Source organism: Bos taurus, chromosome 15 (genome assembly GCF_002263795.3).
Source record: "Bos taurus isolate L1 Dominette 01449 registration number 42190680 breed Hereford chromosome 15, ARS-UCD2.0, whole genome shotgun sequence".
Taxonomy (NCBI): Eukaryota; Metazoa; Chordata; class Mammalia; order Artiodactyla; family Bovidae; genus Bos; species Bos taurus.
This window is the reverse complement of record NC_037342.1, coordinates 54674979-54690958: the sequence shown is the minus strand read 5'-3', so window position 1 is coordinate 54690958 and position 15980 is coordinate 54674979. Positions and strand designations below refer to the sequence as shown.

General features: G+C 51.4%; 1 protein-coding gene across 4 annotated transcripts in view; it reads left to right on the top strand.

Annotated features, from left to right (window-relative positions):
* GDPD5 (glycerophosphodiester phosphodiesterase domain containing 5) overlaps nt 1-15980 on the top strand; it is a 91233-nt gene that overhangs the window by 15817 nt on the left and 59436 nt on the right. For 3 of the 4 annotated variants that reach the window (NM_001101141.1, XM_005216250.5, XM_005216249.5), the window contains 1 exon segment: nt 6519-6600. The exons of the other annotated variant lie outside the window; for it this stretch is intronic. The gene's annotated coding sequence lies outside the window, so the exon portion shown is untranslated. 4 annotated transcript variants of the gene reach the window in all.

Genomic DNA, 15980 nt, shown 5'->3' with positions numbered 1-15980 from the left:
GTGGAGATATTTTGATTCTTTCATCCACCAAACACAATCTCTCAGACGTCTCCTGGGTGCCAGGCGTGCAGCCAGCATTTGGAAATGCCAAGATGCGTCTGACTAAGAACCTTTCATTTCATTTCCTTGTGCCCACTAAGGGTTTTTAAAGAAAGACAAATACTAGCCCTAAAAGAAAGAAGTGTTTTTGTTTTTTATTGTTAGGGGTCTTCATGGGAGGTAGGTGGGTGATGCAGTTACTGCTGAGTTCAGTGGCTCTGTAGTCCCTGGTCCAGAGGTGGGTAAGGGACACAGTTCCAGGAACATTTACCCTAGACAGAGTTAATATTGCTCCCATATTACAGATGAGGAAACTGAGGCTCAGAAGTCAAGTTGCTTACCCATTTTCACACAGAAGGAGTTCCTTGATGTTGTCAGGAGTGAGGGGAGGCTCAGAAGAGGGAAGGAGCACTTCCCTTGGGCTCTGTTGGCCTGAGCTGGGCTCAGGAATCTGGAGTTAGTCTCTGCACAGAAGAGCAGAGGTCACCTGGGGGTTGGAGGAGTAGACAGGCTCTGGCCAGCCGGGAAGGCCATTCTTGGAAAGGCAACAGCCTGGAGCACAGGTACAGAGGTGGCAACCGGGTAGGTTACACCTTCTGGACCCTGTGTAAAGCCTGGGGTGATGGAAGCAGAGGGAGGAGAGGTGGGATGTTGGAGATGGGGCTGGAGAAGCTGGGCAGCTCACAAGGGTCCAAACACCAGCTGAGTGGGAGCACCTTGAGGGCCAAGCCATTCATCCCGGTGTCCCCAGCACCTGGCTGCTGCCCACCTGGAGGTTTGTGGACTGACTGGACTCTTCCATCATGGGATCTTGGACAAGTCCTTTCCTGCTCTGGACCTTGAGTTGCTCTTGCTCATGGTTGGGCTCAAGGTCACCTAGTATGTCCCTTCCAGCTCTGAAGGGCTCTTGGGAATTCTTGTCATGTGTGCTGGGGAGGATCAGACTGTTTATCCCCCAGCTTTGAGGTCTCCTGGGAAGCCCTAGTAGGGCAAGGGCCAGACATTTGCCAGGGCAGAGGTCAGGCTGACTCTGCTGGAGGAATTCAGTCCTCATTCTCTCTTACTTTCAGCATCCAGTCTGCTGAGCTCAGGATGAAGTGCCATGGTGTCCTCATGGTTGGCTCTTCTAAGGCCCCAAACTGGGTGGCAGAGGGGAGTTGAGCTAGATAGGGGTTGCGGGTTGCCTGCATGAAGCAGCTTGGTGCAGGATAGGAAGCTCTGCTGCTTCTGTGTGAAAATGGGTAAGCTACTTGACTTCTGAGCCTCAGTTTCCTCATCTGTAAAATGGGAGCAATAGTAACTCCCACACTGGGTTTCTTTGAAGATTCAATGAGATAAAACTTGTGAAAGCATATAGTAAACTGACCCTCGCCCCCCACAATCCCCCAGCCCTTTGGGGACTCACCCCTTTCCCAGAAGTGCTCCCGGGTGGCCACTCGCTAATCTCCGTGCAGGCTTCTGTAGGGTATACTTTATCCAGGCCAAAGCGATCAGAGCCCATGAATTATGTACATGTTGCACAGGCAGGCCAGGCCTGCGTGTTTGCACTCCTGTGTATGTGTGCCTTCTGACAGGAGGAAAAGCAGTGCTAGGTCCTGGGACCAGACACCACCCCTCCCAGCTGCACCCCAGAGGCCTGCAGAGTGTTGAGTCTGGCCCCTGGGAAAGGGTGGGGCATGTGTCAGAATGCTCCTTCCTCAACTTTTCTGTTCCGCTCACAGACTGGATTCAACAGGCTTGTCTTATCCCGGGGACTCTGGCCTGTGTCCCTGAGGGCAAAACAAGACTATCACCCTCCCTCCCCTCTGCTTCCCAGGAGCTGTCAGTGGGAGCAACTCAGGTCTCTGGTGTGGCTGCTGCTTTATTTCAACAGGGCCTGGGACACCCCTCTGGGGGGCCTGCAGCCTGTCACACGGAGTGCTTGGTCAAAGCCACCTGTCCAGGATGGGGGCGCAGAGGTATAGGGCTGGGCTGCACCTAGCCTCCATTCCCCAAGAGCTCTGAGGGTCCCTCTCAATGCCCTTGTTCCTGAGTGGCTCCCAGATGGTGTTCTGGCCCCACCAGGACTGGGGGTTGGAGGTAGACAACTGGCATCACAGATGTTCCCTCTGCTTCCATTGGCACGGGGTTGGGGGCAGGGGAGGGGGTGGGCAGGGAGAAGGATATAGTGAGGGGGCAGCATAGACTTAAGGAGTTTATTGAAAAGAGAGCCCAGTGGATATAAATATCTATTCTTTCCCACCCCTCCGGCTTAAAAAGCCCTGACACACCTGAATTCTTGTCCCAGCTCCACCCCTTACGTGTGCAACCTTGAATCTGTGACATGGTCAGTCTGAGGCTCAGCCTAGGCTGTAAAGCTTTTGAGGTTGGTGTGAGGTCAAATCAAACTACCCAGCAGGAGGGACACCTTCTGGTGCCAGGTACTTAGTAGGCCACTGATTTGCAGAAAGATTTAGTTCTAGCCCAGAACAAAGCAACTGGTTTTTTAGATACTTGGTCTGTGATCTCTCTCTAAGCAGGAAAGAGGAAATTTCTCTTAAGCTCCATAAAATGATCAGGGCAACTTAGATACATTCTCCACTCATGAGCCCAGCAGGGGAGGCTCTGAGTCACCTGGGCATTCTCTCTGGGATGGGGCAGCCCTGACTCTGCATTCTTGCTAGTGGCCTAGGGCAAGTCCCTGACCTCCTTGTTCCTGTAGAAGGAAGGTAAGCGACGCCTAACTCTCAGCATTGTGGAATTACCTATACAACTCTATTGAAGGATTTCCCTGGTGGTCGAGTGGCGAAGCCTGTGCTCCCAATGCAGGGAACCTGAGTTCAAGCGCTGGTCAGGGAACTAAAGCCCGCATGCCTCAACTAAGAATTTCCATGCCACAGCTAAAGATCCCTCATGTTGCAACAAAGACCTGGAGCAGTCAAAACAAACAAAAAAAACACACTCTATTGGAAAGCAAAAAGCACCACTGATACATAGTGAGTGCAGGCCAGTGGCTCAGGAAGCCAAGGCTGTGTTTGTTCCCTGTTCTGGTGACCAGCAGGCTCTGTGACGCCAGCTCAGTGAGGCCTCGTTTACTTTCCTTAATGGGACAGCTGGTTAATCAGCCTCTGAGTATTTCTGACAAATGCCCCTGTGAACTGACCAACACTGGATCAGCACTCGCCAGACCTTGACACTCCTTGTGCTTAGCTGGCCAGCTTTGGGCACAAGGCCATGACCCAGCATCCCATCCCCTGATTCTCAGCTCGTCCCTCAGATGACCCGATGGAGCAGTTGCTGTGCTGGCGACAGAGAGCAGGACAGAGCTCTGCCCCTGAAGCCTGGTTCCGGGTGGGCAGAAAGAGAGGATTTAGAGAAGGATCAGTGGCGGGGACCCGGTCAGGGCATGGGGGACAGTTGGTGGGAACAGTCCTGCCTGGCTCTGTTACCAATTCCCTGTGCCTTTGAGCACTTGACCTTTCTCTCTCTGGGCCTCAGTTTTGCATCTGAAAGAGCATGTTGGGGAAGGTTGTCCCAGGAAGCTGTGAGCTAACATGAAGCAGTGTGAGTCAAGGAATGATCTCTGAAGCCAGCCAGGCCTGGAGTTCTCACCCTGGCTCCTCCACATCCCAGCTTTGACCTTGGACAGGTCACCTAGCCTTTCCAGACCTGTCTGACAGGTGTATGCTGGTCCTGCTAGCCCAGGGCAGACACTGATAGTAGACGCCCTGCCCAGCAGTGTCTGGTGATAGTGGGCCTCAGGGCAGCTTTGGCCCATCCCCATCTCCTTTCCCTAGGAGGAAGTTCCCTAGGAACTCTTGCCCCCAGCAGATCTGGGGGGCCGCGGACTATTGCAGATCCCAGTGCTGAGTCTAGTGAGCTGTATGTGATGCTCGTGCCGGGGACTCCAGGATCAGGATGGAGCCAGCCATCCTCTGCCTCTTAAAGGGAAGGGTGGGGAGTGAGTACACTAAGCCCAGCCTCAGATATTCAACAGCACCTTGGAAACTTGGTCGTTTAGAACCATGGAATCTTTCTGTCCCCAACTCTTGGAAGCACTGAATCATGGAACCCTAGAATCTTGGCTCTTTGAAATCAAGACTTTGAGAAGCAGACTAGACTCAAAAGTAACCTCATGGATCCTCTGATTCACATCTCCCCCTAGCCCAGGCGACCCCTCTGTGGACCCCTGGTCATCCAGGGTCAGGGCGCCCTCATGCAGGCCTCAGGCTTGAGTCGGGTCACCAGGCTGCCTGCCACCTCCTTGTGGTCATGACTGACCCCAGGCCCATGCCCCAGGGGCTGGTAGCACTGACAGGCAGCTGGGAGGGAGTTTGGTGCTGCTCAGCTAAGAATAGAAGGCTTTGTGCGATTTAAGTAGCAGCCTGATCATACCAGGCCTCACAGCCAGGCCTCAGAGAGCTTAGGAAGCAGGATCTGAGGCTACCGTGAGTGCCCCCTGGGTGAGGGAGGGAGAGGGTGGATGGAAGGTGCTGGGGCAGCCACTGGGCTTCCCTGGGAGTTCTCTTCCATTTCCACGTGGTGATGATTTGACTTTTTCCATCAGGCGAAGCTCTTTGCTCCTCCCTTCTCCTCCCTGCCGCTGGCTGGGGAGCATCACTCAGCATTCCCCTAGGAAGGCTGAGGAACATCTCTTCTGGGAAGAATTCAGACAAACAAACCAGCCTCTGAGAGGAACAAACAGATCGATGAAAATGACATCGTCTGCAAAGAGAGCCGATGATGGCGGCCATTTATTAAGCACCTACTGCATGCCAGACCTTGGGCACAGCGTTTTGTGTCCTTGCCCTCTCTGACCCTCACAGAGGAGGTATCTGTGTCCCCGAAATGCAGACGAGGACACTGAGGCCCAGGTAGTACTTGGCTGAGCTGGGATTGGGACCAGGGACCGTCCCACCTTGTCTGTTCTGGGGACAGAGGATTCCTGAGTTAGGGGAGAGATGAGAGTCGGGGTTCTTGGAGAGAGCCCTGGGCATGGAGGGCTCTATCTCTCAGTGCAGTTGTGTCACTCCAGTACTGGATTAAGAGGTGGGATTGTGATCCTATCACAGCGTAGCAGGCACTGGCCCCTGTGTGTAGAGTTGGAATGAAACCAAACCCCTTCCTCTTTGAAGTGGGCAAAGGCTGCCTAGGGCAGGATCATGAGGCTGCCGCTTCTTTTTTAAATTTTAATATATTTGTGTATTTGACTATACCAAATCTTGGTTGTGGCATGTGGAATCTAGTTCCCTGACCAGGAATTGAACCCGGGCCCCCTGCATTGGGAGCTTGGAGTCTTAGCCACGGGACCACCAGGGAAGTTCCAAGGCTGCAGCTTCTGATTCTTGCTCTTTTGACCAGTAGTGTCCTGGTGCCCTTTTTGGCAGGTCACTGGTACCTCCCACCTCCCCTCCCTCTCACAGATTATTCCCAGTGAGAACTGGAAGGAATTCTGGGTAACCTTCTGATTGTACAGATGGGAGAACTGAGGCCTCTGAAGAACAGGGATGGCCCGAGGTCATGAAGTAAGTGGGCCTGGGAACATATAGTAGGTGTTCAAGAAATCCTTTCTGCAGGCCAGGCCAGTGCTTGTTCCCCTGTGGGGTGCTGCATCTGTGTGGAGATCGTGGGGGCCTGGAGTGGGCTGGGGTCTCAGCTGGATCCTGAGAGTCAGGAAGGCAAGGGCCAAAGGCCCCAAGCCTTTGTCTGTATGCCCCAGACTCATCTATGCTTGCCCCAGCCCTGCCCAACTCAAAAGTCCCCTCTTCCATGAAGCCTGCCTGGACTCTCCCCTCTAAAACCTCTCCTAATCTCCCCCTCTAACCCAAGAGTGGGATTGTGGTTCAAAAAAACCCATAACTTAAAATATACTATCTTAATCATTTATAAGAATACCATTGATACTCTTAACTGTATTCACATGTTGCACAGCAGGTCTCTAGAATGTTTTCATCTCAAACACCTGAAACTCTGTACCCACTAAATAATAACTCCTCATCCTCCCACCAGCCCTTGGCAACCGCCATTCTCCTTTCTGTTTCTATGAATTTGATTCCTGTAAATACCTCGTATAAGTGGAATCATGCAGTGTTTGTCTTGTTGTGATTGGCTTATTTCACTTGGCATAATGTCCTCATGGTTCATTCATGTTGTAGCATGTGATAAGATTTTCTTCCTTTTTAAAGCCAAATAACATTCCATCGTATGTATATACCACATTTTGTTTATCGATTTGTTCGTCAATAGATCCTTAGGTTGCTCCTGTCTCTTGCTGCTGTGGAAAGAGCAGGAGTTTTGAGGTTGAATGGGCCTGGGTTGGATTCCTGGTTTCCAGCACCAGTTGAGTGGTAAGTGTGCTAGTTGCTATTGGGTCACTTGATATTGTACCGGATTAAATTGCTGCAAGGATTAGAAATGGTGCACGAGAAAATGCCCCAGCATGCAAAGAGCCACCAGGGAGTGGTAGGGGGATTCATTCTTGTTATCTGCTTTCCTCCTAGGCACAGATCCCTTTGGGGGTTTGTAGGACCCACATACTGAAGTTCACCTCAGCCCCCATCCACCAGACCAACTCAGCATCTGGTGAGTCTTGAAACAGTGTCACTGGAGGTGGCCTGGATGGGAGGGGAGTTTGGGGGAGAGTGGATCCATGTATACATATAGCTGAGTCCCTTTGCTGTTCACCTGAAACTATTATAACATTGTTAATTGGCTCTACCCCAACACAAAATAACAAGTTAAAAAAACAACAGCAGCAACAGTGTCATTGGAGAGCACCTGGGACCAGGGACTTGTCCTAGTTCACACAGCTAGGCCTTGGCCATGCCAGGGTAAGAATAAGGCCTCCCGCCTCCCAGCCTGGCACCTTCCCATTGCAGGCTCCAGGATCCGCAGGTCTTGATCTTAGGAGGCACTGGCTCTCCAGGATTGATCCTGCAGCATGCAGGGCTGAGGGAGGTGGGGAGCAGGGAGGCAGACATCTCAGGCTCATCCATGAAGGGCAGAGGTGGGTGGCATCTGCCAGGCTTCCCTCATTACCGCCTTCTCCAGGTGACAAGGGGGTCATGTTCAACTCATTTGCATGGCTTGGGCTCCTCTAAGGCCCTTGCCTTGCACCTGGGAGCTTACTCTGCTTTCATTCACACTCACTCAGCTATTCTTTGCACATCCCTTCTCTTGGTTGTTTATTCTGCAGCCACTCCCTGAGGCCTGCTGTGAGCCTGCAGACCATTCGGACCTTGCAGGCTTAGTATGGCACGGCAGTGAATAGTGTGGACTCAGGCTAAGCTCCCTGGGTTCAAATCCTGGTCTGCTGGTGACTAGCTCTGTGACCTTGGGCAAGTTGCTTAACCTCTCGGTGCCTCAGATTCTTCTGCTTTAAAGAGGAGACAATCATGTTCTAGTTACTACTGTTATATAACAAATCACCCCCAAACATAGTGACTTTATGTAAGAACAATCACTTGATTACCGCACAGTTTCTATAGCTCAGGATTTAAGCTGGGCTCCGCTGAGCAGTTCTGGCTCAAGGTTACCCATGTGGTCTCTGGGCTTTGCTTCTCTCTGAGCTCATCTGTGCTTCCCCACAGTATGCATCCCATTTGATGACCTGGCCTTGGAAATCTTATAGTGTCACTTTAGCCACCAGTCCTAACCCGCCCAGATTCAAGTCGGGGGTAATAACATAGACCCCACCTCTCCATGGCAAGAGTGTCAGAGTTCTAAGGAGAGTGTGTTGGCTGGGAGTTATTAGTGCCAATGTCTTTGGAAATACAGTCTGCCAGAAGTGTAAGATGAATCAAAACACAGGAAATATCTAGAACAAAGCTTAGGCATTGTAAACAAATGGTAGCCATACATAGTCAAGGGTGATTTTGACCAGATGCAATTACTCGTGATATGCTGACTTTAGGACCTGACTCCTACTGCTAACTGGCAGCATTCCCCATTTAGGTACTGAGGGATCTATAGGAGTTCGACAAACCGAGGCTAGTGGGAAGGCATTCCATGCAGGGGGAACTGGTTGTGTAAAGGTGTGGAGCTGGAGAGTGGAGTCCCTGGGGCAGGCACTTAGCCCCACTTGGCTGGGGCTCCCATGTGAGGGAGGCCAGGATGGTGAATTGAGGCTGAGATGAGAAGAGCGCACTATTGGGTTGGCCAAAAAGTTCGTTTGGGTTTTGCCATTTGGCCGATCCAACGTAAAAGGTTTGTTTGATGCTATGGGTCCCAGGCCTTGGGTGAAGTATGAGGGGCTGGAGTGCCCCCCTGGAGGAGCTGCTTCTGCGTTGGCATCAGCAGGACTGGGGCAGGGGTGTAGGGAGAGAGGACAGGAACGAGGGGACTCATACCCAGGTGTTTGCCTGGGGTGTTTGCATCAGCTTTGCGTGTGCTGTGCACACCACCCAGCTTGCTTTCCCAAGTATACTGGACGCACATGTGCATGCATGCTCAGTCGCTCAGTCGTGTCCAACTCTTTGCAACCCCATGGACTATAGCCCGCCAGGCTCCTCTGCCCATGGGATTCTCTAGGTAAGAATATTGGAGTGGGTTGCCATTTTCTTCTCCAGGAGATCTTCCCAACCCAGGGATCGAACCCGTGTTTCCTGCGTCTCTTGCATTGGCCACCTGGGGAGCCCAGTATATTGGATACTTTGCCGTTTATTCTCTGCTTAGATTGGCTCTCCTGCAGAAGAAGGTAGAAGATTGCCACCCTCTGGGAGGATGATTACCTTGGAGGAGGATTCTGAAGGAGCCTGGCAGCTGGCAGGGCCAGAGAATATCCAGTGGCCACCTCCTCTGTCCCCACGCCCTCATGGAGAACAGCCCCTGCACCCCTCATTGTCTCCCCTTCCTCCTCTGCCACATTGCTGGGTCCAAATGGAACTGACCCTGAGGGTCGTGGTCCCCAGCCCCGCTTACATCACAGATGGGGAAACTGAGCCCTGCTGATTTGCTCCACATCCCATAGGAAGTGAATGGAGGAACCCACGCTGGCCTTCTGAGTGGCCGTGGCCACGTTCAGTGGTCCTGGAGGCTCCTCCCTGCCAGGCCCTCCACTTGCCACTCCCCATCTGCCTCTGAGGTCAGTGCATCCCTCCTGAGGGAGGTCATGGCTGGGAATATGATTTCAAGGAAAAAAAAGAAAGTTTTAGCAGCCGTGTGGCCCTGCGTTACCTCGTCTCTCTGAGCTGTGGTTTTCTCATCTGTAAAAAAAAGTGTGAGAACACTGGCCCCAGCTGGGTTGTCTTAAGGATTAGATGAGCCCCCTATGCTGACCTCTTATCTTTCTGATGCTGGGGCTGCACCTGGAAAGGAAGCTGCCAGGGGTTACTCAGATGTGACGTTTGAGCTAAGATTAGGAGGCATGGTAGGGCTAAGGCTGAAAAAGGAGGGGACCGTGGTCCTGAAAGCTCTGAGCTGTGATTGGGCTGTGCAGCCCTCCCCAGTATATGAGAAAGTGTCCAAGGGGGAGATTGGGGTGCTGTCCCCTCTGGGGGGCAGCCTCCTGCCCCTAGCACTGAGAGGAAGGATGTGATGAGGGAGGGTTTCCTGGAGGAAGAGTTTGTGGATACTGAGAGGGAAGGAAGAACTGAGGCAGATGGTGGTTCTCTGGGGTCTGGCCTTCCCCAAATCCCTGCACTGCAGCTGTGAGATCCCGCCCTGAGCCCTCGCCCAGCCAACCTTGACTCCTGGAGCCCATGATGCCCAGGGAGGCTGGTACTCCAAAGGAGACAGCGGTCCTAGTCCATGCTGCTTCCAGGAAGCTGTGTCTATGGGGCCTGTCTGTGCATCTGCACGTACCTCCGCAAGCCTGTGTGCTGGTGCTGAGTACCCATAAGTATTTGCCTGGGAATGCACTCTTGGTGTGTTTTTGTATGTCTGTGTGTATGCATTTGCAGGCCCCATGTGACACCTCCTTGTAAAAGCAGACAGGTTAGAATGCGTCTAAAAGGGGACAAGGAGATCAAACAAGTCAATCCTAAAGGAAATCAACCCTGAATATTCATTGGAAGAACTGATGCTGAAGCTCTAATACTTTGGCCATCTGATGTGAAGAACTGACTCATTGGAAAAGACTCTGATGCTGGGAAAGATTGAGGGCAGTACTGGGAGGCTCCCGGAGGAGGTGTCTCTACCCAGAAGGCTGGCTGCAGACAGCAGGGGCAGAGGAGGTGGCCAGGTGGCAGCCCAGTGCCGCCCTGGGTTCTGCCAGCCCCAGGGCCTCCATCCACACTGGGTGTGGGGAGGATTGGGGGTCATTACCTGCAGATACTTTTTTTTGGCCTCATTGTGCAGCGCATGGAATCTTAGCTCCCCAACTAGGGGTTGAAGCTGGAGCCCCCACCAGCACAGTCCTAACCACTGGACCACCAGGGAAGTCCCCTGTGAATACTTTTGACCTCCTAGGAGGCAGAAACCCTACAAACTCAGAACATCCTGGTAAACCAGGTCCCAGGTCATTGGTTGAAGCTTAGGACTCTGCAGGGTTGGCTTCGCATTGCTTTGTCTCCATTGCTCACCAAAGTGACTTCATAGATGCTTCAAACCAGCAAGGCCTGGGAAGGTCAGGACATTGATTTGCTTGCTTCCAAGGGTCCATGACCAACCCCATCCCTGGACCAGCTCCCAATTACTGGGAAGTCCTTCCTCTGGATCTAACCTAAGTCTTTCCTGCTGTGTGCTCCCTTCTCGTGAACTTGTTCAACCCTGCTCTGTGGAGCCAAGTTCATCAGCAGGCCGCTTTGAGTGGCGGCCAGTATTTTTACAACTTGTTTTCATGAAGTTGGTTTGAAGTCTCCCTGCATTCCCAGAATGTCAGACCCGCCCTGATTCACAAGGATTGACCAAAACAGGATCTGTGCCAACGAGAAGAATCTAAGGACTTAGTCATCCCCCTTGGATCATCTTCATATTCTCCTGCTTTCCTTCCAGTAAAAAATAAAAAGAAAGATTAGCTCAGATGGCCAGGAGGGATGTAAATAGACTCAGATGATGCTGATGGTGGACAGGAGAGGTCAGTGTTCAGGCTTTGCAGGGGCCTGTAACCTCAGATATGCAGATGACACCACCCTTATGGCAGAAAGTGAAGAGGAACTCAAAAGCCTCTTGATGAAAGTGAAAGAGGAGAGTGAAAAAGTTGGCTTAAAGCTCAACATTCAGAAAACTAAGATCATGGCATCTGGTCCCATTATTTCATGGGAAATAGATGGGGAAACAGTGGAAACAGTGTCAGACTTTATTTTTGGGGGCTCCAAAATCACTGCAGATGGTGACTGCAGCCATGAAATTAAAATATGCTTACTCCTTGGAAGGAAAGTTATGACCAACCTAGATAGCATATTCAAAAGCAGAGACACTACTTTGCCAGCAAAGATCCATCTAGTTAAGGCTATGGTTTTTCCAGTAGTCATGTATGGACGTGAGGGTTGGACTGTGATGAAAGCTGAGTGCCTAAGAATTGATGCTTTTGAACTGTGGTGTTGGAGAAGACTCTTGAGAGTCCCTTGGACTGCAAGGAGATCCAACCAGTCCATCCTAAAGGAGATCAGTCCTGAGTGTTATTTGGAAAGACTGATGCTAAAGCTGAAACTCCGATACTTTGGCCACCTCATGTGAAGAGTTGACTCATTGGAAAAGACCCTGATGCTAGGAGGGATTGGGGGCAGGAGGAGAAGGGGACGACAGAGGATGAGATGGCTGGATGGCATCACCAACTCGATGGACGTGAGTTTGAGTGAACTCTGGGAGTTGGTGATGGACAGGGAGGCCTGGCGTGCTGCGATTCATGGGGTCGCAAAGAGTCGGACACGACTGAGCAACTGAACTGACTAATTGAACTGACTGAGCTCAATTCAAGCCTGTGTTCTGCTGCCTGCCACCTGGGGGTCTTTGACAGTCTCTGAGCTCCATAGCCTCATTTCTGAAATGGGAAAACGAACGGAACCTACCTCATAACTGTCGGGGGTTGGGGAATCTAGAAGCAGACCCTGAGACAAGAATTCATGTGAAACTGAGTTACTAGGAAGTTTTCTGGGGGAAGAGGAAAGGGTTGGGAATTACTAAGAGCATAAGAAAAGTGGAACCAGAAACAGAAGGAGCAGCAAGAGCGTGACTTCAAGCCAAGCCCCTGGGAGGGGAACTTGGCTGAGCTCCCAGAGGTGGCTGCCAGGGGTAAGGTCGCTGCAGAACTTAGACCTCGCCCAGGGGGGTCCCTGGTAAAGGACCCCTGAGGCGCGGCTGTGCCCACAGGAGAGGGGATTTAGGCAGTTCTGATGGCAGCTCACCCATAGGCCTCCACAGGTGTTGGCTCTCAGGAGGAACAGAGACCCAGGATGGTGAAGGGGTCTCAGGGGATGTGAGTGGGGACAACAGAGGCAGAGTTCTCCAGGCACAACCTGGCTCTGAGGGAGCACTGTTAAGTGTCAGCTCTTCCCTCCTGTTAGAAAGGGGGTGCAGAGTGGGTGCTCCAGGGTCATGTGGTCAGCAGCCAGAAGGATCTTCTGAGAGCTGCCCCATGCCTCTCTTCTGCCCCCAGCCCCAGGCGCAGTCTCTGTCCCTCAGCACCCAGAGGTAGATCCCTCAGAGTGCCCCAGCCCCCAGGACTCTCCCTGACTGCTTGACTTCAGGCAGTGGCTCCAGCCCTAGCAGGGGTGACATCACCCCTGATGTCCTGATGTCACCCCTTCTAGAAAAGTCTGCCTCTATGCCACCCCCACCTCCAGCCCCACTGGCACTGCAGCAGGGACTGGGGTCGACCAGGAGGTTGCACAGAGCCATGGAGCCCTGAGCACCAGGGAGGAAGTTGAGGCCAAGGGGCCCATCCCCCACCTGAATTGAATTTGGCTTTTCTTCCCAGCCCAGCCCACCCACTCGGCTGTGTCTACTGGACTTTTTCCACAGAAAGTGCTCAGGGATGGCTCATGGAACTCGTGTGGGTTAGCGTATCCCAGGAACAAATAAACAGAAGTGGTGTGTCCAGGACTCTGACTTTGATGGCTTTAACTGGTGATGTCAGCCTGGGTCGACCCTGATGGAACTTGTCCCAGTCATTCTCCTGCACCTGTGATAGCCCAAGGGATGTCACCCTAAGCTGGCCTCTCCACTCTGGCCTTTGAGGGTCTAACCCCATGGAGCATGACAGGTCTGGATTCTAGTCTGACTCTTTCACCTGCTGTGTGACCTTGGACAAGTCACCTGCCCTCTCTGAGCTGCAGTGCCCCCTGTTTCTCACCAAAGTTTTATACACGCCCACCTAAAAGCAGATGGTTTCAGCATGGTTAATCCCTGCTTGATTCATACCCCGAGAGGTGGAGTGATTTGCTTCTGCTCATATAACAAAAAGGTGAAGGTGAGAGGGCCAGGATCCACTCCCCCCAGCCTCCCATGTCTGCTTATCTGAGCACCCTGACCAGCTCTGCTGTGGTCCCTACCAGCTCCAGTCTCATTTGGAACCTGAGCTAACCTCCCAGTGGCCAGGATGAACTGAGCCAGACACCAGAGTGGAGTGTCACTGCTGTTGAGTCAATTAGCTAGCCCCTTGTACCACATATGATGTAAGAGGTTCCATGCTCAGATGGGCAGGATCCTGATTCACCGGGCTTAATGTCTAGTCTGCTGCAAAGCTGCCCCCCCCATCCTGAAGCTCGGGGAACCTGCAGACCCCAGGGGTGAAGGTGGACATAGGGTGGAGGGCCCAGAGGAGGAGGTGGCCTGAAGCGCCTGGTCCCAGGAGCAGGCAGGAGGGGCTGATGACTGGTGGGTGCAGGGGAAACAAGTCTGCTTATTCTGCCTAGGCTAGGCTAGGGGGTGGCTTTGATCCACCGCCAAGGCCCCCCTGGCCCTCTGGCCCAGGCCTCCCGGGGCACACCAAAGAGCTCAGGAAATATGTGTTGGTGACTGGATTTGTGTTGTCTAGACGCTTGGGAGTCAGGTAAAGTATGAATCCTGGCTCTGCTGCTTGCTTAACTGTGCCCTTGAGCGTGCGACCTAAACCCTCTTGAGCCTCTGCTTTGGCATCTGTAGAATGTGCTGTAATGCGAGGTTAAGAGGGGTAAGCGAGAGGACAGACAGGGAATGTCGGCCTCATACAAAGCCGTGGCTGGCCCTCCATAAATGGTGGACGGTGTCTTCATAGAGGGACTCCGAATGCGCCAGGCCAAGTAGGAAACAGGAGACAAACAAGGCCCCATCGCGTGGTTCGGTAGTTTGCAGTTTACAAAGCCCAGTCAGGTCCTGCTCACCGGGTCTCCCCTAAACCCCACGAGGCCGTCTGGGCTGAGTTGTGGCATCTCCATCTGACAAATGAAGACCCTGAGCTTAGAGATGAGGCCGACCTGCCTTTCAGTGGCCCGGCCACACCCAGAACCCAGGTCTCCTGACTTTCACTCTCCTGCATGTTCCTCTGCCTTCCCCCCTTTAGAATGCAGGACCTGCCTTCTGGAAGCTCTTTATGAAAGATGCTGAGAAGGTGGAGGGCAGGGAACAGGGAGAGTTGTCAGCTCAGATGTCAGGGGGCTGAGGGTGCATACTGGTGGCTTTAGCCCAGAGTGGGTCACTGTGACCGGTAGGACCAGAGTGAGGGGACAGGAGGGGTCATGGGTAGAAGTAGGCTGAGTGAGAGAAGTAAGAGAGTAAGCTGAGTGCAGAGAAGGAGAAAACCGGTGGTGAGGTCCACGGGTCGTTCCCTCAGTCTGAGCCAGTGGGCACTCCCAGCCTGGTGAACTAGCAGCAGCTGGGCCCTCCTATCCAGGTCCCTGTGCTGGGTCTGTGGGAGATGGCCCTCAAGTCATGGCCTCAGCCCTTGAGGGTGTATGAGTCAGCTCCAGAAATAAGGCCCACGTCTAAGCATGGGGACCTTTCATGTGAGAGCACTTTCTAAAAGGCAGACTTAGGAGGACAAGGCTGACTTCACCACCCAGCTGATCCTCAGCGAGGAGGAGCCACCAGCTCAGGTGGCCTGAGCCCCACAAAAGTGAGCTGGTGGGCAGGGAGTCAACAGATAGGTCTGGTCTAGACTTTTCAGGGCCCAGGGCAGAAGTACAGATGGAGGCCACACAGTCTCTGTCATATATCGGGAGGTTACAGAACAAACCAAGAAACTATTAAGTAAGATAGTTTCATTGTCACGCTTTGTAAAGTTATGGTTTTATACGACTGAAAGGAACCAAATATCAAGGAGGACAATTGTTCTTACACATCTGGGTGTTTTGTTGGTGGGCTGGTGGAAATTTGGATGAGTAATAAGACATATTTCATATGTTATTTATTTCATAAAATATATTTTGTTGTCTTCATGTTAGCAAGATCACTATAATTGTTATAATCAAGATTTTCACATCATTTGAAAATTGTGTCTTGATGATAGTAATCTAAAGGATCAAAAATAAAATGCAGTTGTATTTAAAGTATATAGAATTTGAATAATTTCCATAAAAAATGTAAATTAAATATAAAGAAAGGAAATTTTATATTTTCAAAAGTTATTTTATTCCTTGAAATTATCTAGGAAATTAAAACTATATGCATCAAAATTAATATCTAATTTTAAAATATAATTATTTAAATATATGTGATATAGTAATTAATTCAAAGTTTTGAAAATTTTATAAAAATGAAACTATTCATTTGTAATGAAACTATTCATTTTTGTGTTTAATGTCCATCTAGTTGTAAAGAATTAGTATCACATTTCATGTTACATTAATCTGAGTAATATGAATTGTTAAATACTATAAGATGTTTCTCGGCTGCCATGTGCATTTATTGTGAATACCACACTAATTCACGAGTACTTTTAGAACCACAAATTGCAACAGGGAGACAAGCCAAAAAAAAAAGAGGATGCTCAGCATTACTGGGAAATGGATATTTTGTTATGTAAGAAGTTGCTGCTCTCTGAAAGGATCAGACAAGTTTGATTTGTCTGCCCCCCTCACAAGCATTCTTGCCACTTAGTCCCCTTC